The sequence below is a fragment of the Aedes albopictus genome, chromosome 1 (assembly GCF_035046485.1).
Source record: "Aedes albopictus strain Foshan chromosome 1, AalbF5, whole genome shotgun sequence".
Classification (NCBI taxonomy): Eukaryota; Metazoa; Arthropoda; class Insecta; order Diptera; family Culicidae; genus Aedes; species Aedes albopictus.
Genome location: NC_085136.1, coordinates 261275344 through 261285764, shown reverse-complemented (window position 1 = coordinate 261285764; position 10421 = coordinate 261275344). Strand labels below are relative to the sequence as shown.

At 36.0% G+C, this 10421-nt stretch overlaps 1 protein-coding gene across 5 annotated transcripts in view; it reads left to right on the top strand.

Annotated features, from left to right (window-relative positions):
• The window catches only part of LOC109415607 (diacylglycerol kinase theta), a 171780-nt gene that overhangs the window by 21513 nt on the left and 139846 nt on the right, over window positions 1-10421 (top strand). The window lies entirely within an intron of this gene.

The following is a 10421-nucleotide window of genomic DNA, read 5'->3' as shown; positions in this document are numbered from 1 at the left end:
ATTTAATTGAAATTACATAATGGTTTAATAAATTTAGAGCATTTACATCTATAGTAGTCCTAAAAAGTATAGGGGAGACTGGGGAGACTTGATCCCTTTTTCTTAATTTACCTGAAACTTTAAGAAAAAACACAAAACTAGATCCGATTTCCGTACAAAATGGCAGGTAAACATGTATTGCAAGTTAATACACAGCAGAAGGCTTTTAAATTATTGTTAAAGTTTTCAAAACTGTGTTTTTATGGAGGCATGTGTTATGATGTATTTTTCAAAAATGGGTGACACTTGATCCCCCTTTGAGCACTTGGTTTATTTAAAGAGAAAATAATTCCAGAGTCTTCCTTTTCATTTTCTTTTCGAGTTTTCTTGTATTTTCAATGAACATGGAGTGTTTGAAATTGTAAGATTTCCTTAAATTTTTAAGGATATGCCGTATTTTCAAAATGGGGAGACTTGATCCCCCTTATCTTGGTTTGTACTAAAGTTATAATTATCTGACACATTTTATCGTTGAATAGGCTAGAATTCCAAGTAAATAGAGGCTTCCGAATAGAATTTTATTTTTCACATGTATAATGTGTGTGTAATCCTCGAGGGATCAAGTCTCCCCATGTCACTGTTGTGTATACTAAGCTGAATTAATTAAAATATGTTAACAACAGCCTTATTTGCATAAATAAGTTTGAAAGTATTTTATTTACACTATGTGCTGTGAAATTTTGACACGATTTGGTTCATTTTTCATAAAGTTATTGAGATTTTTCGGAATCGCCTAAAAGATTTCTGAAGGACTGAAAACAAACCATCAGCCGTTAAAAAATAATGCAATGTACAATCAAAATCACTTGTAGCCAAAACATAGTCGTTTGTCAAGGAGCAGTTTTGGAAAAATTATGCTAGAAGAAAAATGGTTTTGATTCCGAGCAAATATGGGGGGAACAAGTCTCCCCAGGGATCAAGTCTCCTCAGTCTCCCCTACAAAAATCAACGGGTAAACCAAGCTTTAAATTAATTTTCAGTTGAACTATTTTTGTAACAACTTACAAAGGGAAGGACTATGCAATTTGGGCCCAATGTTACTCATATTGACGGTTCTTAACTTAGGCACTGCGATGCGGAAGCCTGAAATTAGAATTTACAATAATTTCAAGAATCAATGATTGATTCCAGTTTTCCAACACGTACTGCGCCTTGCGTTTTCTACGTACAACATGACACATAAGTATCCAAGAAATTAAATTCAATGCTAGATCTAACACCAATTAAGAACTGTCATCTCCAACTCCAACATACACGCAGTGTTACACACAGCTGTGCTTATCAGTGAAAAGGAGGGAGAAATTTTCCTCTCCGTGAGCAAGGGTGGTAACTCACGAGCATTAGGAGGAACTCGCATTTTTCCGAGAGTCAAGAGAGCCTCTGCTCTGTTAAGAGAGAGAGAGTTTACAATGTTGATATCTGTTTCAAAACTCTCCTGTTCAGATAAATGGTGGAGCAGGTTATTGGGGAATCGATTCGTAATTGAACATTTTACAAGTTTGTAGGTAGAGAGCTTGATTGTTCAGATTCGTTACTTCTATGGTCACCTATAACAAATGGACAACATCAATTTAAGGGCTTGTGGATCTACTTCTGGCGCTCGATGATTTTGTTCCAAGAACATGAAAATCCAAATTATTGTACTTGTTTTTCATAAGTATGTATGTATTGTACGTATGTATACGTACGACGTACGTGTGCGACAACCATATACAACAAATGAAATACTTTCTGGAATACTCCCATGTCTTTTCATAGCAGTCCGCTGGCACTAAGATGGGCTGGGAAATTGAGGGTTGTGTTTTCTAGGAAGTAGAACTCAATCTTTTCAGAACCAATATTAGAATTCGAAATTGGCGTGTTTAGAGCAAAATTTAAAAAAATATCAACTTTTCACGTTTAATTACCTACACGAAACGACTATTTTCTCTGTTCTTGAGTATTCTGTTTCTGTCACTTTATGAAAATGTGACAAATTCAATATCGTTGTTTGCATTACTACTCTCGGTTGTACGTACTCTAGGCATAATACGAAACTTCTTGTATGGCAGAGGTCAAACTTATCCATAATTGGTTCTGAGAACTATCGTTTATGTTGTTTATCAAATGTGGAATAACTATCACATTTGTTATGAGGGAAATTTCGAAGAAATGCTCCGACTCCAAATATGCAGTCAAAATACATGAGAATCTATCTCTTCTAGGTGTGATCAGACATAAGTCTACCATGTTATAATCTCTCCCGTATACATTTCGTGGAATACGATCTTTTCAAGAAACAAGCTATTCATAGAATATCCACTTATCCGAAGGTGTACAGGAGATGACCAAAATGTTTGGGATAGGCAACTTTTTTTTCTCTCACAAAAAGTTCAATATGGTGTAACTTTTCATAGTGTGCATAAAAAAATCTCAAATTTTAACTGTTTGTCAACCAATTTTATGTGCATCACTAGTGCAAAATTGAGCTCGATTGGTTAATATTTTACGAGACTACAACCGTTCTCATTAAACACTATTTTTTAGGCAATTTATTTTTGAAATGTTATATCTCGGAAACCAGTGAACCGAATTGAATGAAATTATGTTAACCCTTCAGGACATGCGCTGTTGTAAAAAGTATAATACTACCAAAAAACCTTGCTTGTCGTATACAGGTTAAAAATTCCTAAGTATCATAAAGAAATATTCAAAGATATCCTTGAAGAAATTCTCACAATGTCTAATTTCGTTGTTCTGAAACTGCTGATGTAGAATTTTTCAATAAGATATTCTGATATGACTCCTTCCTTTTGATACGGTGAATGCCAGAAAAGTTTGATTTAAAGATCCATTCTAGTGAATTTTTATGGAAAGTTTGATGTGCAGTTTTTTTTTAATCTTTTACAAATCTTTTCAGAAAAAAAATCCTAAAATTTTACCATGGGATTTTTAATGATTTTTGAAGAACCACATTTCCCTAGGAAAATTTCTTGAAAAACTATTCAAAAGTATTCAATTCAAAGGTGAACAAACGGCGACCGTATACTGAGAGGCTCAAACTTATATTGAGTGTGCAAAATGATCGATCGGTTGATCACAATCTTTAGCGACGTTCCGAGAGTTCGTAACACTACACTGATGCTTAGCTTGATGATTTTCAAAATGATTTTAGGATATTACTTATAAACATTGGAGGTGTTATTATTCCTAGGGCGATTCCAGGAGAAGATTTCAGCAAATATCCCCCGAAAATAGTCGGAGGAGTTCGTAATAGCATTCTTGGAGAAAATCCTCCGAGGACTTGCTGAAGGAATCCCTAGATTAATTTTCAGAAATTGATCTAGTGGAATCCCTGGACTTATTTGTAAAGGTTTTTCTGAAGAATCTTCTGGACGAATCTAGTGAGGAATTCCTAGAGAAGGAACTCTTTAAAGCAATCTTTGAGGGAACATCAAAAGTTTCTGATAACGCGTTCACATGCATTTCTGAAGATATCTTTGAATAATATTCTGAATGAATCCTTGGAGGAGTTTATGGGTGATCATAATAGTTTTTAACGGAGTCATTGAAGTAATTTCAGGTGAAACTCTTAGGGAGTCTAAGTCGGACTCTTCGGGACAATGTTTAAACAATCCTTGGAGGTTTACTAAATGGATCTTCTGAAGCGTTCTTTACAAGAATTTTTTTGGAGGAAAAATTCTGTAAGAATCCTCGCAGAAATTTTTAGGGGAATCTTCTGTTCCTCTAGAAGATTCCCCTAAGAATTTCTGCGAGGATTTGTACAAAAAAATCCTCCAAAAAATCGTGTCTGAGAACGTTGCAAACAATTCTGAAAAACATCTCAATGACATTTTTGGATGAATTGCTGAAGGAATTCGAACAAAAAATTGAAAGGATGTTCGGAAGAAATTCTGGAGGAATGCTAGAAAAAAATCTCTCAGGAATTTGCGAGGGCGATTTGAAAGTTATTTTGAATGGAATCTCCGGAAAAAACATCAAAGGAATTTATTGATTTTTATCCTTGAAAGAATTTTGGAGAAATCCTTGAAATAATGTCTAGAGGAAACTTTTGAGGAACTGTGGGATGGTTCTGGAGGTATCCTTGGAGTCTTTTTTGTAGAATCTTTTAAAGGAATTCTAGCTTTGCAGGAATCCTTAACTAACCCTAGTATTTAAGATTTTTTACTGAAATTACGGAGGATTTTATGAGGAATTGCTGGGGAAATCTTCGGAAAAATTACTTAAGAACCATCGGAGACTTTTTCGATTTATCCTTGGACAAATATTTACTGAACTTCATGGAGAATTTTTTGGGAGAATCCTAGGAGGAATTCCTAAATAAACTTTTCAAAGAACTCTTGAAAGAATTTCTGGATGAATTGTTGGGGAAACGCCCAAAGAAAAATCCTAGGCAAATCCTCGGAGAAATTTCTGTCGGTATCATCTGGGAATTTATGCTGCGATTTCCAAAGTTATTTCTGCAATCTTGGAGAAATTTATTGTGTAATTTCTGGAGAAATCCTCAGAAGAACTCTTAAAACGAACTTTTGGAAGAATAGGGCACGTTCGGTGTAGTACTAGATTTGTAGTAATGAGCTGAATTTTAGTATTCAATTCTCCGTTTCAGCAATGAAATAGTGCAAAAAGCGTGGGTATTATGATTCCTTGCCTAATTTGATGGTGTTTGAGCAAAACTTCGGATAACTATGTTGTTTATGTTGCAAGAAATGGAGAAAACAACACTGTTACCCAAAGTTTTGCTCAAACAGCATCAAATTAGGCAAGGAATCATAATACCCACGCTTTTTGCACCATTTCATTGTAGAAACGGAGAATTGGCCTTCTCACCATACTAAAATTTAGCTCATTACTACAAATCTAGTACTTCACCGACCTGTCCTATTGCTGGAGACATCTTTTGAGCAAATCTTCTGAAATATTCTTTATAGGGACATCCGGAGACATCTTTTAAAAAAGTTCTTGGGAGTGTATCCGAAGAAATTCTTTGAAAAACCGTCGTAGGAGTTTCAGAAGCAATCGAAGCAGGCATTTTTGGTTAATTGGATGGAAGGTCAAGAGCTTACAGTTCGGCTTTAGGACAGAAGGTCGAAGGACAAATGGTCGATAGACAAAAGGTCGAAGGACAAAAGGTCGAATGGGCAAAAGGTCCAATGGACAAAAGGTCGAATAGACAAAAGGTCGAATGGACAAAAGGTCGAATGGACAAAAGGTCGAATGGACAAAAGGTCGAATGGTCAAAAGGTCGAATGGACAAAAGGTCGAATGGGACATAAGGTCGAATGGGACAAAAGGTCGAATGGACAAAAGATCGAATGGTCAAAAGGTCGAATGGACAAAAGGTCGAATGGAACAAAAGGTCGAATGGGACAAAAGGTCAAATGAACAAAAATTTTAGAAGAACAAGTTACCAGCTGGTGTGTCTAACTTATAAGATTGAAAAAATTGATGAGTTTCTGTTATTCATTGAGAGAACATAAAGAAATCATATACATTTCAGCCATTAACATTTCCATATTAAATTTTCCTTCTTTCGTTTACAGGCTGTTCTTTCAAGTTGTATTGTCTTTAGGTGCTTATATTTCAATCAGACATTTTGCCTTCTTTTATTCAATAGCTGTTCTTCCTAGCTTTACTGCAGAAATATTCATTGACTATTTGTGATTAGTGATCATCCTCTCTTGAAATGATAGGTAGTTCCTATGCATTGCACTGTATAAGTAAATAATTTTATTTTGTTTGCTCATAAAATACCCAGAGATTTATCCTTCCCTAATGCATAGACTGTTTGGCTTTATTAACCCTAGTAGAATGTTGGGGTCGATATGACCCAGCCCAGACAGGCACGCTGAACGTGCACAACGTCACCGTGGTGCGAAAAACCTTACTTTTTAATTTCAATGAATAACATATTTTCTATCATTTATGGACATCCTATCTTTCAATAATGTTTTTTTTATGTTGTTGAATCACTGGTTCTATTAATTTTATCGGAATTATAGTTGTCATTTTTCTGTCAAATTTTAATCACTTTTTCATGTCTTCAAATTTGTCTTTTGTCCATTTAACCTTTTGTACTATTCGACCTTTTGTCCATTCGATCTTTTGTCCCATTCGACCTTTTGTCCCATTCGACCTTTTGTCCTTCGACCTTTTGTCCTTCGACCTTTTGTCCTTCGACCTTATGTCTTTCGACCTTTTGTCATAGATTCTACAGTTCTGTTCGAAGCGATATTCCTCTACTAAGCTGCACTAGTGAACACGCACATTTTCATTTTAATATACATCAGGATCCTGAGTTTTATGGTTAGCCATGGACTTACAGATTACTAGCTGTACCCGGCAATTTTTGTCTTGCCTACTGCGTTTTTCACGTTTTAAGTCCAAGTCTTGCACGGAGAAAAATGTATAAAAAATCTATTTCGAAAAACTGATTATTTTTCAATTAGGAGATTCACTGCTGTTTAATAAACTGATTAAACTGATTAAACGTCGCAATCACCAGGCAATCTTTGATTATTTCATTCACAATTTCATGAAACGTTTCAATACACAGATAACACTAGTTTACAGCGTTTTTGAACTCGGTAAGCTGATGATCATTTTTGGTGTAGAATCATGCCCTAAGTTCGAAAACGCGAAAGAAAAAAATTACAGTAGAGCGGAAATTTTTTCGACTTTCCATACAAGGTTGATGATTTGAAATCGATTTTGAAATGATTTTTAAGCAAAGTCGCTCACTTCAAACATCTCTTTCTCCGTAATCAATACTCCGATTGAGCTGAAATTTTTACTGTAACTCGCCTACATATGATATGTCAAATAAACGTCGAGAAAGAATTTTTAAGTTGGTTTTTTCTTATTGAAAAAAATACACTTCTTCAAAATTTTTTGGGATTTTTGCTAAAATTTAAGAAGATCGTCCCTAAAACTCGCCAATATCTTGAATTTCATCAATCTGAGGCAAAACCTGTGTTCAGATGATCGAATGGTATTGTATTCAGCTTTTAATTTATGGAAAAAGATTTAAAATTGGTTGAACAAAACGTAATATATTTGAATTTTAGTAAATTACATATTTTGAAAAGTTGCAAAACTCGATATTGAGCCAAAACTTAAAAACTGTTCTACTTAAAATTTTTTGAAGGTCGGTTTCGAAATCAGCACTAAATTTTGCTTCAAAAATGTTGATCGTTGACAAAAGTTCACGACTTTTGTTTTATTTTGTAAACTTGTGTAATCATGGCTTACGCAGTTATTTGATCTGTTTAGTGAATAATCCTAATGTTTTTTTTTGGCTCATTGATCGTGGGTGTAAAAGAAATCCCTAGAAACCCCTAAAGATCTCTGAAACCCTTCGAAACGCTTCTGAAATCCATCTGAAAACACCTTTAAATCTCCTGAGACGCCCCGTGAACCCTATGAAACACAATGAAACCCTCTATAAAGTTTTACGAAAACCAAGTTTCCCCGCTAAATTCCCCTGAAACACTCCTGAAACCTCTTAAAGTGCGCCTGAATCCCCTCCGAAAACACCACTGAAACTCATCCAATTCCTCTGGTACCCCCAATCTTACGTAAAGTCAAACACAAAGAGCAATGCCCCTGTGGTTTCAGGGGATTTAAAGGAATTTCAGTGGTGATCAAGGGTAGGAAGCTCCAAAACTTTAGGGGTTCCAAGGCTTAAGGGAGTTTCAAGGGCTCCAGTACTGTTTAAGGGACATCTCAGGGTGCTTTTCTGATAAAATTCAAGTGATTTCACGACGTTTCTGGGGGCTCCACTGGGAGCATTCAGGAAAGTTTTAGCTGGATTTCCGTCCGGATCATTCAGTCGACGAAAGTCGAAGTGTTCGTTTTGGAAATCTTTCGAAGGCACGTATTCCTACGTTATGATCAATACGTTGGCAGAGCTGAACAATATCAGTCCTGCTATCCTTCACGTACCCGACCTCCGACAACTCATTTTCAAAATGCTGGCATTTCGTCAATTTTGATCCGATTGTTTTGAAGTCGCCCTTAATCAAGCATAAATTAGTGCTAGTTTATTACACCAAAGTGGCCATGTAGTATCCGGAACCATTTCGGAGATATTCCGTATTGTGTTCGGGTCAGTGGGTTGCCAAAATGGCTAAAAGTGATTATTTCGTGTGTTATTGTTGATCAACCACCGATTTTCAGCGAAATTTTGGTTGTGAACAGTGAAACACAACTGCGATAACCAGATTTGAATAAGTTGACCGATCCGGATCCCCGTGACAGGTTCCGCGGGGCCTCGTTGGGGACACTTCTGGGTTTCAACCTAAACATGCCGTGCGACATATCAATCTTCATGATTTCGAATGACTGAGTCAGAAACGATAGACTGAAGTCTGCATCAACTAATATGGCCACCCCAGAACATCTAGCACAGGTTCCACGGGGGTGTCATCGGGGACATTTCTGGTTTTCAACCAAAACATGTCATGCGACGTATCCATCATCATAATTTCGAGAGAATGGGGCAGAAAAAATGACTGAAGTATGTATGCATCCACGATAATTACAGAACCAGTAGTTTTGAATGTGGTCTGAGCCTGTCTTATTGCCAATCATGCATCAGTTTGTTTTTTTAATCTGTATTAACGAGATTTTTAGCCCTAGGCTAGTTCATCTCGGGACCCACACTTTATTGCCCTTCCGAAGGAAGAACTCACATTTTGCGAGTTTGTCGGGAATGGGATTCGATCCCAGGTCCTCGGCGTGATAGTCAAATGTTCTAACCATCACACCAGATCCATCATCATCAGATTGTTAAAAAAGACGCAATTTGATATGTCACATGCATGGGTTTGATTCATTTTCATATTGGACCACTTCCGGTGCGGCACGCGGAACCGGTTCCGGAGCACTACCAGTAGTTTCAAAGGTGAGCTGAGCTTATTCTGTTGCTAAGCGTTCATCAGGTAATCGAAAAAGCCGCGATTTGATGTATCTCATGCATGGGTTTGTATTTTCATATCTGGCTCGAGATGAACTACCTTAGGGTTAAAATCTCGTTAATACAGATAAAAAAAAAAATCATATCTGGCCCCTGCACTATGGGCCAGAAATTAAAATTTCGCGACAAAATTCAAAAAAGTTGTTTTTCTAAGATCAATTAATTTCCATATCTGTATGATTGTTTGGGCTATGTTTGATTGCATACCGACTGATTTTTTCGATTTGTAACAAAATTGTATCGTTTTTTGTATGGAGAAACTTCTAATAAGCGAAAATTCTCGATTTTGACCAATATTAAGAAAATTGTGATTTGTGATGAAAAATGTGCCCAAAAAATATAACGCATACATTTCCCTGAAGTAAATTTAGTATATTTTGCATATTTGATGCACAAATTGCGATGCTTTTAAGTTTAAAAAATCAATTTCACAATATTTACTCAAATTTTATGGTTTATTTGCCAATGTGTTCAAAAAGTAGTAGTATTCGACCGTATTCGACATGCAACCGGTCTAGGATGCTAGTTTAGACACTTCTTTTTCGAATGCTACCGGACTTTTTTGCGGGAATTTGCGGGAAAGCAAGTTAGAGTGATTTTGGTGTTTGCTTTAATTTTACAATATTTCACACTGTGCTTCAATAATCATCCACTCCTGACATTACGACGCAATGACTTTATGGCTAGCGAAACAATATACATAGCAACAAACAACTTTCATTCTGGAAGGGTTTGTTTCAGATATAAATGTAATTATAAGCTTTTAAATCAATACCACAGACTTACTCAATGTGCAAATTTTCGGTATATCCATTCGTGCGATCAATTAGAATTTTAAAATAACTCATCGTACATACATATGTATACATAGTGTTTGAAATAAGGAACAAATCCACAGACCAAGTGAGATTTTAACTCACATCCCTAATATGCTACACTAGTGCTTTACCGACTTAGCTACAGAGCCAATTAATGACACGGCATTTTAAATATTATAAGGAAAATCAAATCTTTCCCCAAATCGCAAATATATCCATCCCACTTGTACATATGTACGAAGAGCAAACTCAATTTGTTTATTGTTAAAATACTGGCTCCGAGTAATTTGGCCGAGTGTCATTTCCGATTGCCGATTGGCCGAACGCCATTTGGCTGAAGAAGAAACGATCGTGGCATTGTTCTCCACATCAGTGTAACTTAAAATATTCGCTTATGATTAAAAGGAGGAAAAATCTCTCATAAAATATTGACAGTTTCAACGCCAACTAATCCCTGAATTGTAAAACTAGAAAGAATAGTGAATGATTGGAGGAAGGAAGAAGGAAAAAATAATGATGAACAAATTGGCAAGCAAGAATGTGGATACACAGTCTTAAAAATTGAAAAAAAAAAACCTAGAATGTGA